Source organism: Schistocerca serialis, chromosome 7, assembly GCF_023864345.2.
Source record: "Schistocerca serialis cubense isolate TAMUIC-IGC-003099 chromosome 7, iqSchSeri2.2, whole genome shotgun sequence".
NCBI lineage: Eukaryota > Metazoa > Arthropoda > Insecta > Orthoptera > Acrididae > Schistocerca > Schistocerca serialis.
The window spans coordinates 88,587,784-88,604,657 of record NC_064644.1 but is presented as its reverse complement, the minus strand read 5'-3'; the positions used below and the strand labels follow the sequence as shown (position 1 = coordinate 88,604,657).

General features: G+C 46.4%; 1 long non-coding RNA gene across 1 annotated transcript in view; it reads left to right on the top strand.

The window, feature by feature from the left end:
- Nucleotides 1–343, top strand: part of LOC126412610 (uncharacterized) — a 404,849-nt gene extending 404,506 nt beyond the window's left edge. Inside the window, exon 3 of the long non-coding RNA XR_007575323.1 lies at nt 294–343. This is a non-coding gene — a long non-coding RNA (uncharacterized LOC126412610). The remainder of the gene's footprint in view (nt 1–293) is intronic.
- The last annotated feature ends 16,531 nt before the right edge of the window (nt 344–16,874 follow it).

Here is a 16,874-nt window from a genome sequence, read left to right as displayed (position 1 = left end):
TAACTCTTCACGCAGTATCGTATCTCCCATTTCATCTTCATCTACATCCTCTTTCATTTCCATAATATTGTCCTCAAGTACATCGCCCTTATATTATCCTTAGATTTCATCCTGGATTTTCCAGTGTTTGATTTTAACGTATTTCATTGATTGACTTTAGAAGATCGCAGGTTAAAGTAAGCGCAAGATACGCCATTGCAAGTGAGAAATGTCTGGATGATGCTTGTGGTGTGGTAGTTTGTGGCAAGCAGACGGGTGCTGAGTGCGCGCGGCTCGCGGTGTGTTGTGCGCAGAAGCCGACGCGCAAGGAGCGCGGCCGCGTGGAGGCGTGCACGGTGTCGGTGGTGGAGCCCGCGGTGCTCGGCGCGGCGCCCGGAGCCGCCCCCGCCCCCAGCGGCAGCAGCTCCAGCCTCGCGGCGCCCGCCCCCGCCGCCGCCCCCGGCGACTCGTCGGGTGAGGCGCACCCGCCCGGCTACCCCTTCCTGGTGGGCTACACCGAGGCGGGCCAGGAGTACGCGCTCTACCTGCTGGCCGGCCGAGACCAGGACCGCCACGACTGGATCGCCGCCATTCGCGCAGGTAGGCGGACACGTCGATCCCGGCCGCGGTACGGTACATTGTCTAACGGGACGCGGTCCTTATCCCACCCACTTAAACCTCGTAAGTCTGTAGCAGACAGCAACAAGTACAACATCCACATGTACGTGGGGCAAGAAGGTTCCGCACAACACGTCGTCTGTTTCTGCGGGCGATTCACAAACGTCAGACACGTGACACACACGCATCTTACAAGCATCGAGCAGTCCACACATGTAAGGCTCACACCCAAACCTCTGGATGTCAGATTATGAGATCGGTACCATACGTCGGTGTCGACAGACTATGAAGCAAAACAGCGATTTAGTTCCTGCTGTGTGCTGTCGTCCAGGAGAACGGGCCTGAACGACTACAGAGCGCAGGAGAAGCGTATATGCGAGCGTTTATGTTTTAGATCTGGAGTGGGTGAGAAGGTAGAGCCCTCGGTCGTCATAACAAAGGTCCCGCGTTCAAACCCCACTGATGCCAGTTTTTTTTAACTGTTTACGCGTGGAACTGGTATTTTGGAGAATATTTTGCTGACCTGTAAAAGAACTTTTCGGAGATTGTAGCAATGTTCTTTTGGCAGTCTGCTTTCGCTTCGTTAGTTGAACGTCATATAATTAATTATTGATCATCTTATTTTGTTTATTATTAATTATTATTATTTATGTTTACTACTTTCAGAGAAACGAAGCAAAAGCAGACTGCCAACAGAACATTGCTGTAAACTTGCGGTGTCCCACCCAGTTTTATCAGTTTTCGCCTATAAATGACAATGGTTGGCGATCGGACTCGTAATTATAATAGGCGGGCACTCGTTTGCAAAACCTCAGTGTTCATTTCACTAATCGCTATAAGCACAGCAGAGCCAAGCTTTTACCACCTGATCCTTAATTTTGAATAACTGAAACCGATGTGCTGGCCGAAGTGGCCGTGCGGTTCTGGGCGCTGCAGTCTGGAACCGCGAGACCGCTTCGGTCGCAGGTTCGAATCCTGCCTCGGGCATGGATGTGTGTGATGTCCTTCGGTTAGTTAGGTTTAACTAGTTCTAAGTTCTAGGGGACTAATGACGTCAGAAGTTGAGTCCCATAGTGCTCAGAGCCATTTGAACCATTTTTTTGAAACCGATGTAGTAACTTGACAAGCAAACAAGGGGGAGGATACCATACAATATAACTCGTAACTACGTTGAAATAGCGACATACACTGCGTATGGACATTATGGCTCCTACACATGTATTACTTTCACTGCTGCAGCCAGAAAAAGACATTTTCATACGTACAGAATAAATCTATTTTAAACTTATGACACTTTTACTTAAAATAACACAATGTAGAGTGAAGATCGTGCTAAGCATTGAAATGAAATGAGCGTTTGGCGTCATTAGCCGGGAGGCCCCTTGCGGCGCAGGTCCGGCCGCCTTGGTGCAGGTCTTATTACATTCGACGCCCCATTGGGCGATCTGCGCGCCGGATTGGGATGAAATGGTGATGAAGGCAGCACAACACCCAGTCTCTGAGAGGAGAAAATCCTCGACCCAGCCGGGAATCGAACCCGGCCCCGTAGGACGGCAATCCGTCACGCTGACCACTCAGCTACCGGGGCGGACGTGCTAAGCATTAAAGATGCATAGCTATTGTGGTGGTTTATTTGTAGTTTTTGTAACTAATAAACATCTTTCTTTAACATTGTCTTTACACAGAATTGACCGCTGACTGAAAATGAATTTTTACAACTGCCCTGCTACTGATCGCATTTTTTTATGTTATGACAGAGAATAATGAAATAACTTAAGCGGAATGAAATGGAACAATTCCTACACTGTGTGACGTACTTGTGTCGTTACAAACTCCAAACAGCCTCTTACATTTTATAAACATGTTGTCCCATATAAAGCTTTCACGCATAATATTGTCGCCATTCGGGTTGGAATGCGGGACCCTTGGTACGAGGATCCAACGATCCACCATCTTCCCCACGAACCAACGTGTGTTACTTATTCACAGTTGTGCTCCGTAGTTCTGGTGGAGCTTTTATTTAACGTTTACGCTCGTGCTGCTGGACGACATAACACAGTACGAGGTTAACAGGAGTTTTGGTTGATACTCTACCGACACACGACGTTTGGTATCGGTCTGAGTGTCAGATACAAAGACCAGTGGACAAAATTTCACTCACTCACTGACGAAATATCAAAAGCGACTTACACCGAATACATCAGAGCTGGACGGTAATGACAACGTGCCTATATGCGACAGCAGGCTGATGTCCTCAGGGTAAATCAAGACCCAAACATGGAAACCGATGGCAACACTGAATAGGACACGGCTGGGAAAGAGTCACACATAGCTTCTGAAATAGTATAAGATAACATAGGCATAAATAATTAACAACACTTAGGCGTACAAGCATTGGTCCACAACCTACATTAATCTCAAGAAATATTTTAAATAGTTTTTAGGTATTACTTAGGCAGTTTCATAATAAATAGCATTAGCGACTACGTATAGTTATGTGAATGGCGGTCACCGTTTGTCTTTCTGTCATCTTTCCTATCTTTTTGTTTTTCTCTTCTAAGAGAACACAATTTGTTATATTACATTTTCCAAACATTGCTACTTTCAAAATTTATCTCCATTGCTGCAGACAAAAGAATACAAATATATATAAAAGAAAAGAAACAAACGAAAATAAGGAAAGAAAAAAAAATAGAAATAAAAGAAAACAAAAAACGATAAGAACAAAAATATAAAACCCGCGTCGCCGGGGCGAGGTACGGGCAGCGGTTTGATGACAGGTGGGAGCCGGGAGGGGGTGGTAGGGGGTGGTACAGAGAGATCCCTTCAGACCATCACAGCGGCCAAGAGGCAAATAAAGACCCGCCTTAGGAAATTAGATGGTGGGTCAAAAAGAATAACAGCAGCAAGTGAAAAAAAATTCACACTTACGTGGTCGCTGTAGGGTTCATAGAAACACTTTCAGACTCTTTCCCTACAGCTCCTTTGTCGAATAGCACATGGGAAAAATAAACACCTAAATATTTCTTTGCGAGCTCAGATTTCTCTTCCTTGAACACGAGAATTATTTCTAGACCTGCACTCGTTGCCGTGCGTGTTAACTCAGCCGGTTACGGGACGGTGAGAGGATCCTATTTCGTTACATGTAGAGAGATTTGCTATTATCAGAAACATTGGAGAGTATGTTTATTGCACTGCTTAATGGCAGCGACTATGTTGAACCTACCTCTGATTCTGGTCGCGGTAGAATTTTAAAGTAATTGCTGTCCGCTCACAATGTTTTGAGTAAAGTCTGATTGTAAAATGTAAACTTCCACGCGCTGAAATGTCACAATTAATAAAATGTTCCGGGCTATTATGCCGTGGTCGAGTGGGGAGGTGTACGTGGGTACTGCAAAAAACGACTAGAAGAGCACAAGGGCAATTGCAGAAGGGGGAAGAGTGACAAATCAACTTTTGCGGAACATGGTTTGCAGCCAGGAAAGCAACATATTCATTTTGATAGGACTCAAGGACTGGCAGCCACAAGCGGATACCATAGATATTGTAAAACACCCCACGAATTTTAATACGAAGCAGTAGGAAATTTAATGACATCTGGATTCCGGTGCTGAAGAAGATATGTACCAGTCTCCCTCCATTCGAGATAGCAACAGCGGACAACGGCAGTCGACAACGGCCAGTGGCGCTCGGGTTTCCAAAGTACGTCAGTAGCGAGACGGGGTGTGAATCGGACATTGAAAGTAGCTACGATTCCCCTTGAAAATGTTCCACCGCAGATTGGGACGCACCGTTGGGTTTCAAGATGAAATCCATTCTACCACGGCACAGTATCCCGGAATATTTCATTAGTTGTAAAGTCGTGATTGTCGTTGCAGCGCTCGAGCGCCGACAAGAGAATTATACGACCTTCCCACCGTCGATGTGATTCATACTGACAGGGTGTCAACGGCAGCATCAGCTCGTCAACATGTGAACCATTAACTGGAAGGCGCAACTCTCAACCGCTTTCGAGAAAATCGAGTTTGAAAATTTTAGGCTTGCAAGGGTGTTGCAGGGTATATTGTGCCGAGAAACAGTTGTTAAAAAAATTCGATACGTTGCGCCGTCTCAGAGTTAGCTAGCATCGAAGTTATTAGCCAGTCAGGCCACTGATTGCGCAGATTCAGTTGGCCCGTCAGAGGCGGTGTCGCCGAACGTGTTCTCTCTCTCTCTTTCTTTCTTTTTCGTCCGCAGCTCGTGGTCTCGCGGTCGCGTTCTCGCTTCCCGAGCACGGGGTTCTGGGTTCGATTCCCGGCGGGGTCAGGGATTTTCACCTGCCTCGAGATGACTGGGTGTTTGTGTCGTCCTCATCATTTCATCATCATTCATGCAAGTGGCAAAATCGGACTGAGAAACGTTGGGAATTTGTACGGGCGCTGATAACCGAGCAGTTGAGCGCCCCACAATCCAAACATCATCATCCTTTTTTTTTTAACCGAACAAGAGAGATATATAAAAACTGGACGTGGAATGGTGGTAAGGATCGAATTCGAGTGAAAGGCTGAGAAGTCACGTGCGTTGTCATCTACGCTGCGAGAAGAACTGACACTAATTGTATTTGGCGGGACGCTTGAATTTGCGCGCGTTAACGACCTGATTGGTAACTTCAATGCTGATTAACACAAAGAAGGTGTAACGTATCGAATTTTCTTCTTGTAAATTGTTTCTCGGTGCAACCTGCAATGCAGCAACCATACAACCTTTTCAGACTGTTTCTGACCATCCTGAATGCCGGGTATGGTCGCTAACATGCAAGGAATAGGCAGAGCTGCAAGTAAGACCTTAGTTTCAAACGAGCACTGTCTTGGGATCTAATCTCGCTGCCGGCTACTTTTTTGCCGGTCGAGCTCTACACGCACTATCAATATGAAGCAAATCGGTGAGAGGAAGTTCGTACGGTCGTTCACCTTGTGAGTAGCAGCTGGCAGTCTGCGATCGGCAGGTAGAGCTGCGTCGTGTAAGACGCGCGCTCGGGCTGAGTATACAGGATGACAGTTGTTGAACTATATGAAATAAAATCTTCATAGTTTGTAAACGGTTTGCGTTAGGACGTTCAAACTGCACCGTTGGCCGCGGCGCATGATGGGGATCAGTATGCGCATCCACGATTTGGTTTAGCGGCGAAGCCCACTTTCATTTGGTTGGGTTCGTCAGTAAGCAAAATAGGCGCATTTGGGGGACTGAGAATCCGCATTTAGCGATCGAGAAGTCTCTTCACCCCTCGATGGGTGGCTGTGTGGTGAGCAACGCCCAATCACGGAATAATCGGTGTGATATTCCTTGATGGCACGGTGACTAGATTTTGGGAGATGATTTCATCCCCGTTATCCAAAGTGACCCTGATTTCTACAAGATGTGGTTCATGCAAGATGGAGCTCGACCCGATCGAAGCAGGAGATGAGCACTTTCGGGACGCATTCTGGCTATGGGGTACCCACAAGCTACTGGCATGGACCTAGATTGGCTGCCATATTCTCCGGATCTCAACACATGTAACTCCTTTTTCTGGGGCTATATTAAAGACAAGGTGTACAACAATAACCCCAAAACCATTGCTGAGCTGAAAACAACCATTCGGGATGTCATCGACAGCATCGATGTTGCGACACTTCAACGGGTCATGCAAAATTGCGCTATTCGTCTGCACCACATCATCGCCAATGATGGCAGGCAATTCGGACGTGTCGTAACCTAAATCCGAATATCTGTAATGACGTTTACACTTTGAGTAAAGTGTGTGCACGCCGTAGTTTGTTACTAATTTATGTTTTATTACATAGTTCAATAATTGTCACCCTGTATGAGAGGGTCGGGACTGTTCCGTAAAAGCTACTAATCTGTTTGGTATTCGATAATTCACGCTGCGTTATTTCATTTGAGAGTTTGTGTGAAATAAAAGCTGTCGTGTTGTGGCATGGGGAGTCTTAATCGAGTGAGCATATTTATGTGTTTGTGTGTGTGTTTGCTGTGAATCGTGCTTCCAACAGTAAGTCGTACTGAAACTTCCTGGCAGATTAAAACTGTGTGCCGGACCGAGACTCGAACTCGGGACCTTTGCCTTTCGCGGGCAAGTGCCCTACCATCTGACCTACCCAAGCACGACTCACGCCCCGTCCTCACAGCTTTACTTCTGCCAGTACCTCGTCTCCTACCTTGCAAACTTTGCAGAAGCTCTTCTGCGAGCCTTGTAGAACTAGCACTCCTGAAAGAAAGGATATTGCGGAGACATGGCTTAGCCTCAGCCTGGAAACATCATTCTCATTCTGGAAACATCCTCCAGGCTGTGGCTAAGCCATGTCCCTGCAATACCATTTCTTTCAGGAGTGCTAGTTCCGCAAGGTTCGCAGGATAGCTTCTGTAAAGTTTGGAAGGTAGGAGTCGAGGTACTGGCATAAGTAAAGCCGTGAGGACGGGGCGTGAGTCGTGCTTGGGTAGCTCAGTTGGTAGAGCACTTGCCCGCGAAAGGCAAAGGTCCCCGAGATCGAGTCTCGGTCCAGCACACAGTTTTAATCTGCCAGGAAGTTTCATATCTGCGCACACTCCGCTGCAGAGTGAAAATCTCATTCAGTTCAAATGGCTCTGAGCACTATGGGACTTAACATCTGTGGTCGTCAGTCCCCTAGAACTTAGAACTGCTTAAACCTAACTAACCTAAGGACATCACACACATCCATGCCCGAGGCAGGATTCGAACCTGCGATCGTAGCAGTCGCGCGGTTCCGGACTGAGCGCCTAGAACCGCTAGACCACCGCGGCCGGCCTCTCATTCAGTAAGTCCAACTGTTCGTGCTCTGCTAATAGGCTAATAACGGTTCTTCATAGTACCTGACATTATCCGCTTCCTTCAGTTATCAATCACTGTAGCAGATTTGTCTGTTAATTAATGGAATTGAGGGAGACGGCACGCACCCCAGCAACCGTTTTGCAGCGGTGGGGGGGGGGGGGGGGGGGGGGTCGGTCACGGATGAAAGCCGCCCGGCGGGTTAACGACGAGATGGGGTGCCGGCCGGCCTGGATGTGCTTTTTAGGCGGTTTCCCACTTTCAACTAGGTGATACCGAGCTGGTTCCCATATTCCACTTCAGAGACACGCTACGCAAACATTTAGCATACTTCCTCACAGCCGGCTCGTATGGCTGTGCGGTTCTAGGCGCTTCAGCTTGGAACCGCGTGACCGCTACGCTCGCAGGTTCGAATCCTGCCTCGGGCATAGATGTGTGCGATGTCCTTAGGTTAGTTAGGTTTAAGTAGTTCTAAGTTCTAGGGGACTGATGACCACACATGGTAAGTTCCATAGTGCTGAGAGCCATTTGAATCAACGACTTCCTCACACTTGAGCACAGAATTTAATCTGTAGGCAGTCAGACTGGCTAGATTGCTTGTGTCCTTGGTGCTGGATGAGACACTGATGACCTTAGTTAGATCTCTGGTCTCCCTAAACACTTGCATAGAGTCAGTTATTTCTTCCTAAGTAGGTGGGAATCAACAAAATATTTACGCACTGGGAGAAGAGTGTTGGTGATTGAAATTTCGCGAATAGATCTCGCCACTACGAAAGACGCCTTGTGTTATGACTCCCACTCCCAGTTGTGTACTGCATCCGTGACGCACTCTCTTCTATTTCGCGATAGTACAAAATGAGCTGCCCTTGTTTGAAACTCTTCGATGTCGTCCATCAATCCTATCTGGTAAGGACCCCATACGCGTAGCAATATTCCACAAGAAGAGGGGCAGACTCTTTAACAGATTTGTATCATCTTCTTACAACGGAAGGCCACGACTTTCGGATCACAGATGTATTTTAAACTTTGTACACTTTTAGTAGACCATTAAAACAAAGTAACGTGCAAATAGTAAGGTGCACTTCTTCCCTATTTCGTGATAATACAAAACGAGCTGCCCTTCTTTCAACTTTTTCTATATCATCCGTCAGTCCCACCTGGTGCGGAGCCCACACCGCACAGCAATACTCCAGAATATGGCGGCCAAGCGTAGTGTAAGCAGTCTCTTTAGTTGACCTGTGGCACCTTCTAAGTATTCTGCCAATGAATCGCAGTCTTTGGTTTGCTCTACCCAGAACATTTAATATGTGATCATTCCCAGTTAGGTTATTTGTAATTGTAATTCCGAAGTATTTAGTTGAATTTACAGCCTTCACATTTGTGTGACTTATTGGTAATCTAAATTTAGCGGATTTCTTTTTGTACTTAGGTGAATGACTACACACTTTTCTTAATTCAGGGTCAATTGCCACTTTTCCCACCATACAGATATGTCATTAAAATCATTTTGCAATTCATTTTGTCATCTGATGACTTTACAAGACAGTAAATGACAGCATCATCAGGAAACAATCTAAGATGGCTACTCAGATTGTCTACTATGTCGTTAATACAGATCAGGAACAATGGAGGCGCTATAACACTTCCTTAGGGAACGTCGGATATTACTTCTACATCTACATTTGCATGATTACTCTGCAATTCACATTTAAGTGCCTTGCAGAGTGTTCATCGAACCACAATCATACTATCTCCCTACCATTCCACTCCCGAACAGCGCGCACTACTTGCACATTACGTTGTTTTAATGGGCTAATAAGAGTGTACAAAGTCTGTGATCCTAGCGTCGTGGCATGCCCTTGTTAGTGCTCTATCAGCAATACCTAGTCTTTGGTTCACCGTCCCCACAGCTTTTTCTGTGTGGAGTTTCCAATTTAAGTTGTTCGTAACTGTAATCGCTAGGTATTTAGCTGAATTGACAGCCTTTAGTATTTGTACAGTTTACCATACAAACGAAATTTAGTGGCTTCATTGTAGTTCCTGATCATCCTGACTTGGGTCAAGGTCCACACCTCTCCACTATCTGACGTGTAGTGCGGGCACCGGGCATAACGAGACGGCAGGCGCGCGGCCGACGCTGCGCACAGTGGGTGTGAGAGGGGGACGAGTGCACTTCTGGGGGACGAGTGCACTTCGAAGACGTCGGTAGAAGTTCCTGATAGTCCCAGTTAAGTCAGCTGACAAATGACGTTCAAGTAGTAGGCTGTGACGTTGTCGCGACCAACACTGTGCAGCCACCTGCCGCAGCTGTCCGCTGACCGTGGCATAGGAAATCGCTTTGAAGTCTCCGTGGCCCACAGTTATAATGTAAACGTCTAGTTACAGCACTGTATTGGAATGATGGACCGGCAATTATATTTTATTATTTATTTAATTTTCTGTCACACTTCGATATACAGGGTGTTACAAAAAGGTACGGCCAAACTTTCAGGAAACATTCCTCACACACAAATAAAGAAAAGATGTTATGTGGACATGTGTCCGGAAACGCTTAATTTCCATGTTAGAGCTCATTTTAGTTTCGTCAGTATGTTCTGTACTTCCTCGATTCACCGCCAGTTGGCCCAATTGAAGGAAGGTAATGTCGACTTCGGTGCTTGTGTTGACATGCGACTCATTGCTCTACAGTACGAGCATCAAGCACATCAGTACGTAGCATCAACAGGTTAGTGTTCATCACGAACGTGGTTATGCAGTCAGTGCAGTGTTTACAAATGCGGAGTTGGCAGATGCCCATTTGATGTATGGACTAGCACGGGGCAATAGCCGTGGCGCGGTACTGTAGGGAAGCAGCCTACTCACGTCGTATAAAATTCACATCAGTCTTTCCATTGTGTGCCAGCCAGTCCGCTGTAACTAGCTCTGACGTCATAAATGTCGCGCAATACTTTAAAAATTAATAACCTGAAACGTTTCTAGCATGTCAGGAGTAATACTACATCAATATGTGTTGAATATCAGTTCGGTAGCTTTAATATCAATATGTGTTGAATATCAGTTCAATAGCTTTAACCATTTTCGAAATTGGGACATTTTTCTGTAAAAATCATTGGCGCAACAGAAAAGAGCTAGAAACTTAAAAATTTATATTTAGATTCCTTTTGCGTAATAATTTAGTAGAAACAGTATTCTGGATCTCACAATTTAAAATTTTAGTTGAAATTCATGGTTTTCTGGTTTTTGTCTTAAAAATTAAGGAAGCAAGATAGATTAAGTAGGCGAATAAATAAAGCTAGGATGTTTAAATTTAAGTAGAAGGGAGATCCGCTATAATCATAAAGATGTGAGAAATTTCAACTGAATAACTATAAAACTATAGCTATAGCGTATCTCCAAGGAGCAAGTTCAGAGCTCGACTACTGCGTGTAGTGTAATTACATTAATTCTCTCGCCCAAAATATTTGACTTAGCCACGTCAAACTTTTATTATGATTACTTACCTGTGTGCTGATTGCACATTTAAATTGAGAGCTTCATCGGCCATCAGCAAAGGAAGCAATGATTTATTCAATAACTTAAAGTGGTGCATTACTAGCCCAGTGGCTAGTCGGGAGAGCGGATTTGATCAGGCGTTCCCTTAGCCGTCCGCACCGCGGCATTATGTATAAGAACGCTGTGCAAGGAAAAAAGGCCCCAGTTCTCTCCAGACGCTGATTAGCGCACCACCTGTGCCGGGAGTCGCGTCGCGTCGGTATCATTGCTATAAACAGCCTCGGATGCCGTAGGTTCGAATCCTGCCTCGGGCATGGATGTGTGTGATGTCCTTAGGTTAGTTAGGTTTAAGTAGTTCTAAGCTCTAGGGGACTGATGACCTCAGATGTTAAGACCCATAGTGCTCAGAGCCATTTGAACCATTTTGCACTTGGTCGGTCAGTACAGGGCCTGTTAATGGTGTTTGTGGACGAAGCTGGAGTCGTCGTCTGACGATGCCCCTTAAATGCTCAATTGGAGTCAGATCTGGTGATCGAGAAAGCCGAGGCAACATGTCAACACTCTGTAGAGCATTTTGGGATCAACAGCAGTATGTGGGCGAGTGTTACCCATTGGAAAACACCCCTTTGAATGTTGTTCACGAATGGCAGCACAACAGATCTAATCACCAAACTGACGTACAGATTTGCTGTCAGAGTGTGTGGGACAACCACGAGAGTGCCACTGCAGTCATATGAAATCGCACCCCAGACAATAATTGCAGGTGTGGGTCTGGTGTGTCTAGCATGCAGGCAGGTTAGTTACAGTCGCTGGATTGGCCTCCTCCTAACGAACACACAGCCATCACTGGCAAGACAGAACCAGCTTTCATCAGAAAACACAGGAAAGCTCCACGTTGCGCTCCACCGTGCTCTCGCTCGACACCAGTGAAGTCGCAAACGGCGAAGGTTCGCGGTCAGCGGAATGCACACTACAGGACATCTGACTTGAAAGGGCCCTCGAAGGAACCGATTTGTAACTGTTCCTTGTCTCACTCTGGTGCAGAATGCCACTCAAAGTACTGTTGGAGATGTAGTGCGATGCGCCAGAGCCATACGCCGAGCACGATTGTGTTCGCTCTCGGTAGTGCCAAGTGCCCGTCGGGAGCCTGGTCTTACTGTGAACGCACATTCTCGTGTTCACGGCTGCCAGGAATCGTGTACAATTACTGACTTCCTGCCAACTCTTTCTGAAGTATCTCAGAAGGCACATACAGCTTCTCATAGCCCTATTACACAACCTTGTTCCGCCTCAGTTAGTTGTCGATAATGGTTCAGTAGGGGGGCTAGGCCAGCGTCAGCGCATTTTGTTAGTGTGGGTTGCCTACATCAGGTGCAGGGATGCACTTGGGGGCAAACCTATTGTTTTCCTTTGACTGACAGGTACTTAACCTAATGTTCTGCTAAAAGGATCATTCCCTTTAATTGACAGGCACTTGTTCCCCCTCCCACTCCTCTCCCACCTCCAACTCACCCCCTCCACCTCACTGCTATAGGTACACTTTCAGGTCTGAGGTATTGGAATAGCCTCTCTCATTCTTATCAGTTTGATTCACTACTTAATTAAGATTTTCAATTAATTAACCTCTCTCCCTCTGGTAAACACTCCTCCCCGCCCACCCTCCCACCCTCTCGGAAACTGGCGGGAAAAAGACTCAGTTGATCGGTCATTTGGAGGGAAATCGTTTGCAATGTATGGAATATTGTTTTAGGGGATGCATGGCAGTGAATGGAATATATAGAAATTGGTGGTTCTTTGGTGGAGAGGAAGGGTCCGATAACAGGAAATGCAAGGGTATATTGTTTATTTATAAAAAAAAATTCAGTTTGTGGGGGTTGGATTTTTCTTGCTCATCATTCTCTGCTGTTTGGAAACATGTAGGTCTTCTAAGAAGTAATTACATGGGGCAATGCCGGCCGGAGTGGCCGTGCGGTTCTAGGCGCTACAGTCTGGAACCGAGCGACCGCTACGGTCGCGGGTTCAAATCCTGCCTCGGGCATGGATGTGTGTGATGTCCTTAGGTTAGTTAGGTTTAATTAGTTCTAAGTTCTAGGCGACTGATGACCTCAGAAGTAAAGTCGCATGGTGCTCAGAGCCATTTGAACCATTTGAACATGGGGCAAACATGTTGCATAACCTAATCTTCGGCGCTGCTGTGGGTGTCTTAACCTGCTGTTTTGCCCTTTGTCAGCACTTGACCTATTGTTCTGTTAAGTGGTTTTCTCATGTCAGTCCCATTTCCTCAAACTATTGTACCGCCTTTGATACCAAATTAAGTAATTAGTTATGTCCTTCCACCATTTTCTGCACACTTTTCGAATTTCACATGCTTTTGAATGCCATTTCTGGCGCATTCTTCATTGGCACCCACCGCCTTAAACTATTGTACTACATTTCACATAAAAATTATGCAAATTAACCTATTGTTCTGCACTTAACCTGCTGTTCTGCTCCGTGTCACCTACTCACGCACACCCTCCCCTTAACTTTTGTAATGCTTACACCATGTTGATACAAAAGTTTTGGCAAATTAATTAAATCGACATTCTTCACATATATAGGGTAGTTTTTTTTTTAAATTCACAGCATCCTATTGGTTGGTGAAATCGATTGAATATAGTGTAAACAAAAGATCGCTAAAAAAAAAATACATCCCGCCACTCGACTACCGACGACGATGCCCGCTCCGCAGATGTCCCCAGGAGTCCGGGTGCACCGGTGCACCGGCAGTCCCGCGAAGTGACGCCGCAGCCTTCAGCTGCCAAGCGACGCACAGGTGTCCGTTCGGGTCCCACAAGCATGAGGCAGCGGCATCCCTTTCATACTTGACACCTGAGAAATTCGTCAGACTGCTCATGATGTCATTCAATTCGAGTATAATTTGTTTAAATTTATTATCTGCCTACAGCATTAATGGCTCAGTGTGGTGTTACCGCCACAAGGATCTCTGATATCAGTTCTCGTTGAGCTGTCGGTGTTCAATTAGTGAAATGTTGGTGCCAGACAGGGAGAGTTTTAATATCTGTATTACAAACACTCATTCAGCCGAGGAGTGCATTCACAGCTCACTGCGTGAAGAATGGAAGCGACCATTAATGCTTGAACATATGAAGAGGAAGAATATGGTCTTACAAATAAATGCTTTGCGTTAAAGATGCATTACACAACGTCTGGAAACATCTGTCTCTGCTGGAATTGTCTGTCATTTCTAAAACCTACATATAAGCACCCACGACCAGTCCATAGGAACACTGCATCATGATGACGTCACGTGTTTTTCTCCGCTGCATGTCTGCCCCTAGTCTCCTCATGCCCCTCGGTGGTCTGGAGGGGAAAACTGGTGGGAAATGTGATCAGCCTGTTCTGCGCTGCTGGAGAGAGGAAGAAGAGTACTTTATTTATTTTTGGAACAATTTATTTATCGACGAATTCTACCTATTTTATTTATTATGCTGATGTGAAACACTCACCCTGACATATTCGGGGTCACAATATACAGTTTACAGGCCTGGAAATGACTCGTAAATAATGCATTACACTGATACGCATGGATGTAAACAACTCGTAAATTACCGAAATAATCCAGTACACAGTATACAGACGTGCAAACTAGTTGTAGATTCGAAATAATGCATGCAAACACGCTCATGCTCACCCAAAAATAATTCAGTGCACAAACATTCAGTCCACGTAAAAAATGCAACTTATGAGCGACTCAAACCCTGATTCTACTGGATGAAAAGCCCAAGTGCACCCCCCTTAGCACATGTAAACTGTCCAGATGCGGGAGAGGAAGGTTAGGTTAGTGTACTTCATTTATTTTGCTCGGGAAGCTGACGCAAATATCCATCCTAATTACGTAATTAATCAGAAAGATCAGTCCTAATTACACAATTGTTTGCATTTCCACTCGCCAATACTGATATTGATATTGTAACATATTCCAAATCATCCATATAATTTACAAAGTCAAATAAGGTGTTTCTCATGTCTAGAGAACCAGCAAATGTGTCTTCTGTCTGCTAGGTGCACACACCACAATCGATGTTCTCTCAACTAAATAAAGACGCGAAATGTGAAAAAGCAGTCAACCGAACAATTTACATGTCCATATTGTATCTTTCAAATTTCCACTTGATCATGAAAGCTGTCCAACACACACTAAGAATTAGTTCACTAGTCGACCACAGCGCCAAGCAGGCATAGACAGAATCATCCTACTAAGTCGTTCATATATACACTCCTGGAAATGGAAAAAAGAACACATTGACACCGGTGTGTCAGACCCACCATACTTGCTCCGGACACTGCGAGAGGGCTGTACAAGCAATGATCACACGCACGGCACAGCGGACACACCAGGAACCGCGGTGTTGGCCGTCGAATGGCGCTAGCTGCGCAGCATTTGTGCACCGCCGCCGTCAGTGTCAGCCAGTTTGCCGTGGCATACGGAGCTCCATCGCAGTCTTTAACACTGGTAGCATGCCGCGACAGCGTGGACGTGAACCGTATGTGCAGTTGACGGACTTTGAGCGAGGGCGTATAGTGGGCATGCGGGAGGCCGGGTGGACGTACCGCCGAATTGCTCAACACGTGGGGCGTGAGGTCTCCACAGTACATCGATGTTGTCGCCAGTGGTCGGCGGAAGGTGCACGTGCCCGTCGACCTGGGACCGGACCGCAGCGACGCACGGATGCACGCCAAGACCGTAGGATCCTACGCAGTGCCGTAGGGGACCGCACCGCCACTTCCCAGCAAATTAGGGACACTGTTGTTCCTGGGGTATCGGCGAGGACCATTCGCAACCGTCTCCACGAAGCTGGGCTACGGTCCCGCACACCGTTAGGCCGTCTGCCGCTCACGCCCCAACATCGTGCAGCCCGCCTCCAGTGGTGTCGCGACAGGCGTGAATGGAGGGACGAATGGAGACGTGTCGTCTTCAGCGATGAGAGTCGCTTCTGCCTTGGTGCCAATGATGGTCGTATGCGTGTTTGGCGCCGTGCAGGTGAGCGTCACAATCAGGACTGCATACGACCGAGGCACACAGGGCCAACACCCGGCATCATGGTGTGGGGAGCGATCTCCTACACTGGCCGTACACCACTGGTGATCGTCGAGGGGACACTGAATAGTGCACGGTACATCCAAACTGTCATCGAACCCATCGTTCTACCATTCCTAGACCGGCAAGGGAACTTGCTGTTCCAACAGGACACTGCACGTCTGCATGTATCCCGTGCCACCCAACGTGCTCTAGAAGGTGTAAGTCAACTACCCTGGCCAGCAAGATCTCCGGATCTGTCCCCCATTGAGCATGTTTGGGACTGGACGAAGCGTCGTCTCACGCGGTCTGCATGTCCAGCACGAACGCTGGTCCAACTGAGGCGCCAGGTGGAAATGGCATGGCAAGCCGTTCCACAGGACTACATCCAGCATCTCTACGATCGTCTCCATGGGAGAATAGCAGCCTGCATTTCTGCGAAAGGTGGATATACACTGTACTAGTGCCGACATTGTGCATGCTCTGTTGCCTGTGTCTATGTGCCTGTGGTTCTGTCAGTGTGATCATGTGATGTATCTGACCCCAGGAATGTGTCAATAAAGTTTCCCCTTCCTGGGACAATGAATTCACGGTGTTCTTATTTCAATTTCCAGGAGTGTATATATATATATATATATATATATATATATATATATATATATATATATATATATATATATATACTTACAATTAAATGTTAAGAATGCAGTTTCAGTTGAACGACATTCAACAAGGAGTGAAGTATCGGAAATACACTCTGCTGACGCCTGTGCCTCTAGAAATAGAAATATCTGTACCATTCTTACGACTTGACATACTCCTGCTTTTGCTATCGCAGTATTCCGTGACAAATCCATACCTTCCTTATGATTGTACATAGTC